At 42.7% G+C, this 13,977-nt stretch overlaps 1 protein-coding gene across 5 annotated transcripts in view; it reads right to left on the bottom strand.

Moving 5' to 3' along the window:
* Positions 1–13,977, bottom strand: part of PPP2R3A (protein phosphatase 2 regulatory subunit B''alpha) — a 1,031,009-nt gene that overhangs the window by 492,371 nt on the left and 524,661 nt on the right. For all 5 annotated transcript variants that reach the window (XM_069213531.1, XM_069213530.1, XM_069213529.1 and 2 more), the window contains one exon: positions 6,797–6,875. The gene's annotated coding sequence lies outside the window, so the exon portion shown is untranslated. The remainder of the gene's footprint in view (positions 1–6,796; positions 6,876–13,977) is intronic.

Below are 13,977 nucleotides of genomic sequence, written 5' to 3'. Positions count from 1 at the left end.
GAATACCCAAGGTGACTGAGATCACCATTCTGAAAACACACTGTCCCGGCTCCATCCTTAAATATCTGCAGAGGGGAGCAGAGACAAGAGACACTAGACACTTTGCTTTGGTAACAACTTTCTTTTCTTGGGGGGCAGGGGGTTTGGGAAATGTACTTTCCATGCTGGGCCTAACCTCCTGTACTTGGTTGTAATTATGTTATGGGTCGACCGGCGCTCTGAGACAGACAGTTCTAGGTTCGCCAGCAGGAAGTCAAGGAGGGGGGGTTTGTACGGGGATGTTTGATTGATGTTTTTAGTTGTTTATGTCCTTGTTTTGGTTATTCATTGCACGTGACACCAAAACCACCCCTAAAAGATGCTAGTCTTCCCAGACACCAACTGAAACTTGCTACCAAGTATCCGCTTCTAAGGCACACACAACCATACCGATGATGGACTCATAACTGAAGCTGCTCTCTTGGAATGTCAATGGTTTAGGGGACAAAATCAAACGCAGAATGGTCTTGCAACACATTAAGAAACAATCCCTGACTTAGCCCTTTTACAAGAGACACATCTTAAGGATAATTCCTGCCAAACCATGAACCGCTCACATACCCTTTGGGAAGCATTTAAGACAGTAATAAAGGACAGGGCCTTTCACTGATTCCTAGACACTTAAAAGATAAGCGTGCTCAGATGGAGATGCCAGAGCAGGAGATAGTCGGACTGGAGTTCGAGCTTGTGACTACGACAGACAGAAACATTCACCATACACTTAGCTTGAAACAGAAGGAGTACAGAGACCTAACAAGGAATGCAAACAAAACTGACTACAGCATGACTCAACACTATCTTTATGAAGCTGGGGACAAGGCTGGAAAACTCCTCGTATGGTTCACCAGACGTGAGAGCACGAACCACTGGGTCTGAGCCATCCGAACTCCTGTGGGCGTACTTATACCAGGGAGACAGTCAGTCACAGAAGTCTTTGCTATGTACTAGAACAAATTGTGCTTGTCTGTAGTGACTGGCAACTCCTAGCTGACTTCTGACTTTCAGGCCTATCTAAGGACTATAGAGACATGTTAGAGGGGGACCTCACAAAGGTGGGACTAGTTAGTTCTAACAGAGATCTGCACCCAGGCAACGCTGTGGGCCATAACGGGATTCCTTTAGAACTTTGTAAGCTTACGGCGACAAACCTAGCCTTATAACTGCTCAAGATGTTCCAGGAGAGCCATACCACTGGTTCTCTCCCTAGAGACCAACAGGTGGCAAATATAGTAGTTATTTCAAACAATAGCAAACCCCCAGATGATTGTGCATCCTATCGGCCCATATCAATATTAAACGCCAAAATTAAGGTCCTGGAAAAGGCACAGGCCACACGGCTAATACAAGTGATATCGACTCTTATCCTTCCGGACCAAACTGGCTTTATGCCGAGTAGAAACACAGCCCGTAATCTGCAGCGTCTTCATGGAGTCCTGGGGTGGGCTACTGCACTGGGCAAAGACGCAATAATTCTCTCCCTGGATTCCAAGATGGCCTTCGACACCATAGAGTGGCCTTATCTATTTGCAGTATTGTAAAAATGGGCTTCAGGCCACGATATCTGCAATGGATTCGGCTCCTGCACAATGAGCCCCTGGCTTGTGTCAAGTCAACAGCGGTGTGTCTCCAGTATTCCAGCTCGGCAAGGGACTGATAGCATTGCCTACTTTCACCACTAATATTCGCTCTTGCCCCGGAGCATTTGGCAGCCTAGAGAAGGCAAGATCCGTTGATCTGCAGCCTACAATGGTCGGACTACTGAGAGGATAGGACCTCACTCTTGACATCTTGCTTTATATCTCCGATCTATCCCTATCTGTGAACGGAATATTGCACATAGTTGCACAATTTGGTGCCTATTCTGGCTACGCTATTAATTGGCCGAAAAGCCTGATCTATGTGCTCCATGGTGAGATGCCACGAGTGCCACAGGATTGTGGAGTAAGGGTGGTACAGGATGGATTCCGGTATCTGAGAATCTATGTTATGCATGAGCCCAGTAGCTTCTACACCAATAACCTAGCGTCACCCCTCACCTATCTCAAGCAAGATGCTCAAAATTGGAGGACAATACCTCCCTCACTCGTACGCCATGCATCACTATTTAAAATAATGCCTTCCCTTGCTTCCTCTACATACTCCAAAACACCACATTCCCGATCCTACATACCTATTTCAAAGAAATTGAGGGAGAGTGCCACTTTGGAATGGAGCACAGCTATGAATTGCCATTCGTAAACTCACAAACTCCTGGTATGAGGGGGGGAATCACCCTCCCGGACATCCAGAAGAATTACTGGGCCGCTCAATTGACAACAGTGTACCACTGGCTACACCTCCCACAGGCAGAACCCACCCTCCAGATGGACAGGTGGATAATGCACCCCGGCGGCTATTTAAGAGCCATGTATGGTGGTAAACTTCCATCCACCAATACAGGCCCTGCAGCCACTACTATAAAGATATGGCTTTCTGCGTTGTGAGCGCTGGTTTGGCACAATAAGGTAACACAGGCCATCCCACTTTGAGGTACGGTTAACTTAGGCACCCAGGGGACACAACCGGGATTTGCAAACTGGGATCTTATAGGTCTGTCTACAGTGGGAGATTTGTGGATACAGGGTAAAATACTCTCTTTTCCTTACAGGGAGTGCAGAATTATTAGGCAAGTTGTATTTTTGAGGATTCATTTTATTATTGAACAACAACCATGTTCTCAATGAACCCAAAAAACTAATTAATATCAAAGCTGAATATTTTTGGAAGTAGTTTTTAGTTTGTTTTTAGTTTTAGCTATGTTAGGGGGATATCTGTGTGTGCAGGTGACTATTACTGTGCATAATTATTAGGCAACTTAACAAAAAAAAAATATATACCCATTTTAATTATTTATTATTACCAGTGAAACCAATATAACATCTCAACATTCACAAATATACATTTCTGACATACAAAAACAAAACAAAAACAAATCAGTGACCAATATAGCCACCTTTCTTTGCAAGGACACTCAAAAGCCTGCCATCCATGGATTCTGTCAGTGTTTTGATCTGTTCACCATCAACATTGCGTGCAGCAGCAACCACAGCCTCCCAGACACTGTTCAGAGAGGTGTACTGTTTTCCCTCCTTGTAAATCTCACATTTGATGATGGACCACAGGTTCTCAATGGGGTTCAGATCAGGTGAACAAGGAGGCCATGTCATTAGATTTCCTTCTTTTATACCCTTTCTTGCCAGCCACGCTGTGGAGTACTTGGACGCGTGTGATGGAGCATTGTCCTGCATGAAAATCATGTTTTTCTTGAAGGATGCAGACTTCTTCCTGTACCACTGCTTGAAGAAGGTGTCTTCCAGGAACTGGCAGTAGGACTGGGAGTTGAGCTTGACTCCATCCTCAACCCGAAAAGGCCCCACAAGCTCATCTTTGATGATACCAGCCCAAACCAGTACTCCACCTCCACCTTGCTGGCTTCTGAGTCGGACTGGAGCTCTCTGCCCTTTACCAATCCAGCCACGGGCCCATCCATCTGGCCCATCAAGACTCACTCTCATTTCATCAGTCCATAAAACCTTAGAAAAATCAGTCTTGAGATATTTATTGGCCCAGTCTTGACGTTTCAGCTTGTGTGTCTTGTTCAGTGGTGGTCGTCTTTCAGCCTTTCTTACCTTGGCCATGTCTCTGAGTATTGCACACCTTGTGCTTTTGGGCACTCCAGTGATGTTGCAGCTCTGAAATATGGCCAAACTGGTGGCAAGTGGCATCGTGGCAGCTGCACGCTTGACTTTTCTCAGTTCATGGGCAGTTATTTTGCGCTTTGGTTTTTCCACACGCTTCTTGCGACCCTGTTGACTATTTTGAATGAAACGCTTGATTGTTCGATGATCACGCTTCAGAAGCTTTGCAATTTTAAGAGTGCTGCATCCCTCTGCAAGATATCTCACTATTTTTGACTTTTCGGAGCCTGTCAAGTCCTTCTTTTGACCCATTTTGCCAAAGGAAAGGAAGTTGCCTAATAATTATGCACACCTGATATAGGGTGTTGATGTCATTAGACCACACCCCTTCTCATTACAGAGATGCACATCACCTAATATGCTTAATTGGTAGTAGGCTTTCGAGCCTATACAGCTTGGAGTAAGACAACATGCATAAAGAGGATGATGTGGTCAAAATACTCATTTGCCTAATAATTCTGCACTCCCTGTATATGCAAGCTGAGTACCAACTTGCTTCCACAGAAATGTATTGATCCCTACAAATATGTCATGCGTTACAAGAAGCTTTTCCTCCCAACTCCGTACTTCAAGAAGCATCCCCTCTCGAAAGTGCACTACTCAACACATACATGCATCGCAAAGCCATCTCTCTCACATACAAAAAAGTAATCAACAGCATGCCAGGGACTCTGACTCGCATAAAGGCACAATTGGAAAGAGACCTAGACACTCTTGATGATGATGAATAGAAAGAAGCCCTGGGATCCCCCAGAGAAGTTGCTATAAAAATGCACTTTCGCCTCATACAAGGGAAAATCCAGCATAGGGCATACTATTGTTGCACTGCATTGACGTAAATGGGGAGGGCAACAGATAACAGTTGCCGTAAACAGCGATGGCAACTGGGAACCTTTTTTCACATCTTGTGAGTGCTGTCCTGTGGTGCAACAGTATTGGCATACGTACTTGATTATATTTCCGCTAGAAATCAACGCAAAATGGTGTCTCCTTAACATTTGGGTCTACACAGACGTGTCCAGAATGGTCCAAATGTGGATTACACTGGGCCTGATGGGTGCAAAATGCAACACTGTGCGATGCTGGGGGGCAGGAGAACCGCGTCACTTGAGAGAATGGCCGAGGGACCTTGATTGGTGTATGCTTGCAGAAAAGGTTGTGTATGAGGGGAGAGGTTGTCTCTAGAAATATATTGAGATATGGACAAAAAGGAATGAATACCGGGGCCACCTCTGCATGCCCTCCTTGGGAACGGCTACCACTAGATTGTTTGATGATCCATCACTTAATAAACAATAGATTAGGGTAGGAGGGGAAGATGGGTCAATAATTAGGGCATAATTATTGGGGTCAATTGGTTACAACTATTGTTGCAAGAATGTAATTGATGCTGCAATGTTTGTTCAACTAATGTTATTGGGTTGATTACCTATGGTTGAAACAATAAAAGGATTTTTAAAAAAGCAATGTTAAAATAGCTCTAATGCTGCACTTAGCCCACGTTCTAAATTAAAGTACCTTATCGCGAAGCAAGTTACTGCAACAATTTTTTAAATAAGCTAAATATGGAACTTTTGCAAACAATGGAAACTGTGCTCCATATACTGATTTACCCATAGTGTTGATAATGTTGCTCAGGATATCGATTTATGAAAAAATAATTACATTTTCAAGCGTGCTTTTAAATTGCGGAGTCAACCCTGAAGAATAGGTTTCATTCAGATGTGAAACAAAGTTGGCAACAGATTTTTATTGAAAGGAACAATATGCTATGACTGATGGATCTGCAATTTGGACATGATAATAATCAAAGTACTCATTGAGAAAGTGCCTTCAAGCATAGTACTAACATTAAAATATGTTTAAAGAAACAAATTACATTTAATTAGCAAAGACTAGATTTCTCAACCGGAATCAGCTGGGCCAGTATGCAGAGTTGGCTGAGGTGGCATGGACCACAATTTAATTTCAGTTTCCTTTCAGAAAGTTCTTGTGCACTCTACAGTAAATTGCTGTCATAAATGAGTGCACACTGGAGTCGAAGTAATGGAATTTCTTTGTCTTTACAAGGACCTGAAAAACTTTAGAATAGGACCACATAGTAAGGTTGATTAGGTCAATCATGGAGGTAAGTAGGCATAACGACATGCTAAATAAGCAGGAGAAGCGAGGAGCCAACAGACGTTTTGGGAACAAGTTTTGGGAATTTTGACTACAGAACTAGCTTGCCATCTGTCAGGGTAAAGAAAAGATACAAATTAGGGCATAACACTGGACAACAATTATTAGCAGACAGAAGAAGAGGGAGTAGTGCTTGGAAGTATATAAAAAAACTACCAACCATTCCAGGAGAATAAGAACAGAAACAGAATTCTCATCTGTGTACTATTTCAAGCCACTAACTGAGTTGATCAAGTGCTAAGGCCTAGCAGGGAGCGAATATATAATTGGCTACTGTCAAGCAAGCTGTTATCCTGGAAGCAACATTGAAGGTGGAGGACTATAACACCTTCCGGATACCTGGCTAGGAATGGAAGAGTAGAGTTGGGTCATCATGCTTTTATTAAACAAACAATTCTGTCTCCTTGCCTGCTTGGCTAGTTTGCATTCTATGCTATGATTGGTACATCCCCACTCCAAAATTCTCTAGCCTTACCAATATCTGCACTAGATGTTGTGGCTTTCCTTATATAGTGCTTGTCCTTTGAGGAATCATCTCTCCAAATTTCTATGTATTATAAGTTTCGGTTCTAAAATACTTCTGTTTATACGTACTCTTAAGAATAGCTGAGAAGAATCCCGTACAGGAAAACAAATGCTTAATGCATCTAGTTGCTGGTGCGGTTGTAATGCTACAGTGAACATCAGCTGCATGGAAACTGCCTCACAACAACTGTAGTTCCTCTTTATTGTGACAAAGTTTTCAAGCTTATAAAGCTATATGATTTGGGACAATGACCTACATATTTCATCAGTTCAAATAATTCATCTATGTTCTGTTAGAAGGATTACAAATGTACCTGTAATTATGAGTCCTTGTGCCTTGAAGTGTTCCAACCTGTCAATTTTTGAAATCCTCATTAGTGAATTTTAGGCTCCCTGTAAACAAAACAAACAAGAACACTCTGTTAAGCATCTCTATTTAAATTCAATTCAGCAGTATCCTTACAGTAACAGGCAAACTTATTATCCACTTTATTTTCTCCAATATTCCTTATCCTTGACTTCTCTTGTTCATATTGACCCTTTCCAATTGCTCAACAGAAATGTCCCTCTGCTCTGAATCATCAGAGCCAGAGCTGGGTGTGACAAGCAGGGCATCACTGAGGTATCAAGCCCCCCCCCTGCCATAGAAATTAGGAACTGGCATAGGTCACCAGGCCAAAGGATGCATACTTGCAGGTTCGATAGCATCTCCTTTCCCATACAGTGTAAATGTGCTCTCATTCTTTCCATCACTTTTACCTCAGCCCAGCTTGAAAAGAAGGAAATCTCAGAGATCCTACTTGATAGACCTTTGAAAGAACATTTTGGGAACATAAGCGATGTATGCATTACTTGTGGTCACAGTAGGTGAATATTTGCCACGAGGGCCAATCAAGATTGATAAACATAGACACTACATACAGTTACGGCTGCTTACATTTAGTCATTCACAACATTTAAATTGTGAATACTGACTTCACATTTTTCACATTGAACGCAGATTTAAGAAACGTTCTATACTTCCAAGATGGAAGTCGAAACGGTTGAGTGTCTTATAAAACTTTACTAAACCAAGATGGCATCCACGTAGTGGGAATCACATCCCAAATGAGAATAACTGAATGTGGCATCTATCTCCGAACTGTAGCATACCAAGACACTTGATTTGAAAAACCGTACTTTCTAATATCTTTTTTTTGGTCTGCTCTTTTCTTGCCTAGTTTGAAGACTAAACTGTGCTACGAATATCTTTGGAAAATTCTCTTCATTGAATCAGCTGAATATTTTCAGTCGAACTAACTGTGGGTGGAGGACTGCCACCGGTGGTTGAAAGGACCTGGTGATTAGCTCAAAGGCAGTATAATTTCATGACTGATTCCTCTGAATTAAAGTTACATTTTTGGCTGCGGAGCAGCAATCTCAAATTCCTTCAAAAGATTTTGAACTAAGTACTTGAACATTTTTTTGCACATATCGTAAACTGCGTTCAATATCATACGAGGTAGTTGAGGATTTATGTTGTGCACGCATATGACATCACACAGCAAAAGAGTTAGAACTTAGAATATTATTTCATATTATTTGTTGCAGGTGACCTATATGTATGTATTCACAAACACATACAACTGCAGAGTGTTACCCAACTCTAAAAAGTATATCATACATGGTACTGTAGATAGTTCCGTCCATATAATAAATGTTGTTTATTTTCTCCAGGAAGCGAGTGCATGAGACAAATCCATACAAGGTCCAAGAGAGGGTGTGTCTTTTCTAAGTCCCCTTACCCCCGGTGCTCCCTAGAGTGGCGGGCCACCTCGGAGTCAAAGTAGGCGAGACAAAGCAGCCTCGAAGTCCAGGCATCCCAGCGGCTGAACCATAAATCAGACAAACTACTGTCAGGCTGGGTTCTCCGGAGTCCATATTTACAGGGGGCTACTTGGCTCAAGAAAGAAAGTTGAGGGTCCCTAGCAATCAGCATTGAAGACACTCCGTCCTCAATAGGTGTGTCTCATCTATGCGCCCAACCCTCTCTGGGTAAATTTGGGTGAGCAGTTTAGCACATAACTCAAGTTAGTTGTGTGGAGTGATTCAAAGTGTGCTGCAACAGAGTTATCACAATGACAAAAAGTGTGAATGTCCAACCTAGGTTGTGCAATGATACTTGACATATATTATGTATTGACCTTATGATAAGTTCTCCAGGCTTCACATTACACCGAAAGTGCAAGATTAGCCACCAAAAAGGAAAAGTTTGAACTGAAATTCATGTTTCCCTCCAAGCCTCTTACTATTCCACAGGATCGTTGTGAAGAGGGCCATCAGATCTGAGTCAGGAGTAGTGTCAAGTAACGAGTGGCATAGAAGCTGTTACACTTTTGATTGTATCAGGCAAGAGGTAGTATAGGGCATGTTGGCAGGCTTAAGGAGCGCAGGTAAAAAGGAAGGCCACAAATGGAGTATCCCTGGCATTTCTTCTCCCCAAGTGCTGCCATTCGACAAAGTAAGTTTGGCGAAAGAGGCAGGAATAGTATGATGGCAGGCACGACCTGCGCTCTCGAGGGATGGTGGTGAACTGGATGGATTGGAAATGTATGCAAGTGGAGCAGGACGCTACAGAATTTGTTATTTTTATAGCAGAGGCCGCCCTTCACCTTCAGGAGCCTGCTCAGTAGTCGTGGGTGAAAAATTCTGCTCCGTCGGCAGAGTTCGAGGAGTTCTGCTTACTCTGTTTGGAGTGCGGAGTTCTGGAAAAACTCTGATTCTTGTGCGCAGATCTCCAATGTTAACTTGGTGATCTTGAGCAAGAATTTGCATCCCCTGGCATGATTTTTGGGCGCTATAACTCCTCCAGGTGATATGAGTTAATGGGGGGTGGTCGCGGAAGATCGTGAGTGTCTGCGTTGAGAATGTTGACGCTTCAGTGGAAAATCTACTTGAGGGGCAGAAAGAAGCAGCACTCTCTTGCGTGCCGCATGGTGCCGTTCGCTCTTTTGTTTACAGTGTGGAACAAGCTCCTCGCTCTAAAAATGAGCGCAAACAGCGCAACATGCCGCATTCTGTCTGCTTGTGGAATTCTGAGGAATTTCACAAAGTTTTTATGTAAGTCTGTTAAATTCTGTGGAGTGAAACTCCACAAGTTCCACCCAGGCCTACTGCTGAGATCGATTAACATAGACTTCAGCATACTCTTCCTGACCATAACACTTGCAGTGGAGAGGCACATAGGCATAAGAGTAGAGGACCAGTGAAAGTAATAAAACATCTAAATTGATAGAGCCTGATTTGTAAGGAGAGGTCCTACCAACCCATGAACAGACATGCTGAATATTTCCCCATGCTTGCCAGGTATATTAGCTGCTTTTACAAACAGAGAACGTATAAGAACCACTTGGAGGTTTTTAAAACGTTTTCTCCCCCCACATCTACATAATTCAAGGAATGTGCAAAAAGCAGCTTGTTATTAATATTATCGTCACTCACCACCTTCATCCAAAGTGCTCTCACATTCTTTAATTTATGAGTGAAATATTTGGTGTGATAAAGAAGCTCGCCTGCTACATTTAAGGAGCAAACATGAACTTCACTCAAATCTGTAACATTAAAATGCATTTCAAACACCTTGTCCAATAATGCATGTCAAGAATAAATCCCTTTTATTGCTGTGTATACTTAAAAAAAATGGGAAACAGGGAAAATATTTGCTGCAAATGAGAAGAGAGATCAGACAGTGGAACCTAGACCAGGTAATTGCTGGTGTATTTGGGTAAAACACCACAGTAAAGAGGGGTCATTCTTTAGACAAGATGCCATCTAGACTCCCCTTAAGGCATTGTCCATCGTAAGGGCCTAGCAAGACTGTTGGACTACCTTTGAGTATACCAAGAGAGAAGTATTTTTTATTGCACCGAAAATGTTTAAACACTGATATCCACTTTTTTTAAGTTTTAGAATTTGTGAGAGTAATTGAAAATACCAACTGTAACTCAAATAAACACTGAATACAGGAAACCCTAAAAATAATACACTAATGTAAAACAATAATGGTACAATTAACAGGCATTCTCACAATGAACAAAGTAATCTCATGGGGTTACTGGGCTTCAGTTAAGCAGATGTTTGGCACTATTCCACGTAACGACCGCTAGGACCTTGGCTAGGCCTACTAAATAATGTTCATTAAGGCTCGGAAATCCATGTAGAGCATGAGCACATAACCTACACAATAGAGTACGAGATTTGTAATCTGAGAAGTTCATGTTTACGAACAACTAATCTTCAAGCTCAGTTATGGATAGAATATTAACAATAGTTTATCACAAATTTCTGGTTTAAAAATGTATTACTTACTGTTAAGGTTCACAAACATCGAAAGCAACACAGCACAAATAAACCACACTGTCAATTCAAAACATAGTATCCGTGGTAACCGTAAATGGCGATGACAGTGTCTCGAATTTCATGTGAGCGTTAAAAGACTCCATGAAATCACATCACCTTGAGGTGCCACAATGGACAAAGACCACAGTAACGTGGTAGCACACGGGGCTCCCAACTGACCACAAACTGTGTTCAGCTCAGTGACCAGTGCCTGGCCACAATAATTACGATTTTGAAACAAGGCAAAATGCCTAGGGCATACAATAGGCCCAGCTCCCTGCTGAAGAGCCTGCAAAATCCTAGTTACCTGGCTTAGGAGGTGATCAAAGATTGAATTCACCCTGATCAGTCAGGGCTCATGCCCCATGGAGGAATAAAGCTGAAAATCAGAGGGCTGTTTGGCTGCACGAAGAGCTTGGAGGGAGTGATTGAAATCCCAGTGGTCATGTCCCTTGAGGTTTTTAACACCTTGGAATGGTGCTATATATGGGGTGTGCTAGAGAGGGCGAGCACCAGTGGCAAGTACATTGCATTGGTAAACTGATGCTAAATTGCTGTCTCAGCTGCCACTGGCTAGAGTCATGTTTAAGTGAGTCTGGCATGGATTGCCCTCTCCATACTCATGAGGAAGGTCTATGATGAGGGTACTGTACTCCCAAACATATGGAAGTAATACTGGGCCTCACAACTCATTGTTAATAATAAACGGGCACTTCCTACCCAGGGGAGTCATCACTGAGAGATGACAGGAAGCCTATGGTGAAGAAGGGATATCTAGTGGCCCTGTACAGCTTAAAACTTGCAAGAAGCCTCCAAACCCACACACAAGAGTGTTAGAAGACACCAGAAGGTAGCTTACTAAAAACCTGGCGAGAGAGAAGAAACAAACGCCGGGAACCCCACTTTGGGATAGAGGGACAAAAGCTCACTCTATTTGCTAAGTGAGACAAAAATGTTATCAGCACTCTGAGAGGTATGTGGAGGAATGGAGTCCCAATTCCATGGGAGACTTTAACAGAAGTGTATGAGTTGGAAACTAGGGAGGCCTTTAGATATTTGCAGGTCAGACATGCACTGCAAGTACAAATTTAAGGAAGGATAGTGATTGATGAACCCTCTCTATTAGAAAGCAGTTTACTTGGCGAGCCTTTATTGCAACAAGTCATTTCCAGCACATTTAGGAAAATAATAAATAATTCCCTGGATTCACTTACCCAATTAAAGGCAGGTTAGAAGGAAGATCATTGCAAGTTGGATACGGAGGAGTGGGTGGTGGCACTTAGAGCCCAGCAAGAAGTTGTGATTTGTGGAGGGTTTCAATTAGTGCAATTGTGCACACTACATAGGACCTACTATACTAGACTCAAACTATTAAAAATGGGCTGAGTGATATCTGACATTTGTATAAGGGGTTGCGGCCAGAGGATCACGTTTGTTCATCTGCCTTGCACGTGTTCTCCTCTAAGAGCCTTCTTGGAGGACATCTAAGTTTGCATGGGCCAGGTTACAGGTCAACAGATACCAAAGTCACTTAGAGCAACACTGTTAAACATCCAGGGGAGAAGGCCTGTTGAAATACCCAAGATTACTTATCACCCTTGGAATAATAACTACAATAAGGACTATTGCCTGGAGGGGTCCTCCTTGACCTTGAACTGGACAAGTGGAAAAAGTCAAACTAATGCATGATGCCTGAAAGACAAGTTTATGAGGGAAGAGGCTGTCCTAAGAAAACAAATCAACATGTGAGAAAACTGGCAGACCTACAGAGGATGGAGAGTACACAGTAGTCTTACTTGGACTATGTTTGGAAGGTGGGTTCAAGCTGAAAGCCCTTGTGACAGCGATAAGTAGTTATGGTGTTCAGAACTGCACCAGGAGCAAATGCGTAAATGCTTTAAAAGTGACTTTTAAGAAATCCTGCTGGAACACATAAGTGGCTCTCATGTTAATGATAAAATCTAATAAAATGTTGTTTAAAAATAAAATAAAAAACAAATGACTACAAAAGACACTGCATTCACACTGGTACCCAGCTAATCGGGTGCTGTACCACCACACATGTCAGGACAAGAATAGCAGGCAACAAAATGGATGAAACTAAGAAATAGTCTTGTAGAGAGGGCTGTGCTGACAGGAGACAGTAACCACCATTTCACATGCACTTCTAAGGGGTCAATTTAATGAGTCTCTGTCTCCGGTGAGGGGTGCAGAGCGCTCAGCATATTTTTGTGACTGACATTTGTCATCAAGGTCAATACTTAATCAACTTGCTTCCTTCTTATTGTAAGTGGTACAGCAGGCTCAGAATGATGAAGGATGCAGGACTACAGAGGCTGGCTGAGGGCTTCCAAGCAGACACGGAGAATAGCACCAGCATAGACGACAAGCTGAGCTTCAGCACAGTCCACAGGCTTGGTTTTATCCTAGATGAAGGGGCCACCATACTGGCTCCTAACTATGAAATTAACCATTAGCAAGGTCGGCAGAAGTCCTAAGCCCAAACAGTGTTCAGTGAAACTCAGAGCAGAACCAGCTTATATTCCCAAACTTGAGCAGATGGTCAGATGCCCACTGCCAATCAGTTTTTAGTGTCTCCTTACAGTTTCAAGGTTCCAATCAATCAGGATGTGTCAGGCATTCCCTCGTTATAGGGGAAGCTGTGATACTTCGTAACCCAAAATACAGGATAGTCATGAAAACAGGGGAAGAAGGAAAAATAGTGAGGGACAGGTTTGCTCTCTCAATCTTCAATGGGAACCCTAATTACAGGAGCACCCATATTTTCCGAAAAGCCCTTTACTATTTTTATGATGTAGTTTGCAAAGTATTACCCTGGCAATCACCATGAAATATTTGGTAATCTTACATTTAATTAAAAGATAATGACAGGAGGGTTCTTCCTTCAATTCCTAGGCTTCCAGTATTGAAGTCCGCTAAGTGTAACTAAACCCCGAAAACCAATTAACAGTTGCCACCAACTAAGGCATGTGCAGAGGGATATTGAGTGGGATTGGGTCAAGAGGGGGGTTGAGTAGGGTGCTGTAAAGAGGGGAACCAACGGAGGCTCTCTCCATTGTAAGCAAACATTCCAAAAGGCATTACAGGCCCCACAAAC

This window comes from Pleurodeles waltl, chromosome 11 (assembly GCF_031143425.1).
Source record: "Pleurodeles waltl isolate 20211129_DDA chromosome 11, aPleWal1.hap1.20221129, whole genome shotgun sequence".
Classification (NCBI taxonomy): Eukaryota; Metazoa; Chordata; class Amphibia; order Caudata; family Salamandridae; genus Pleurodeles; species Pleurodeles waltl.
Note: the sequence above shows the minus strand (reverse complement) of the source record. Positions and strands in the feature narration are given on the sequence as shown.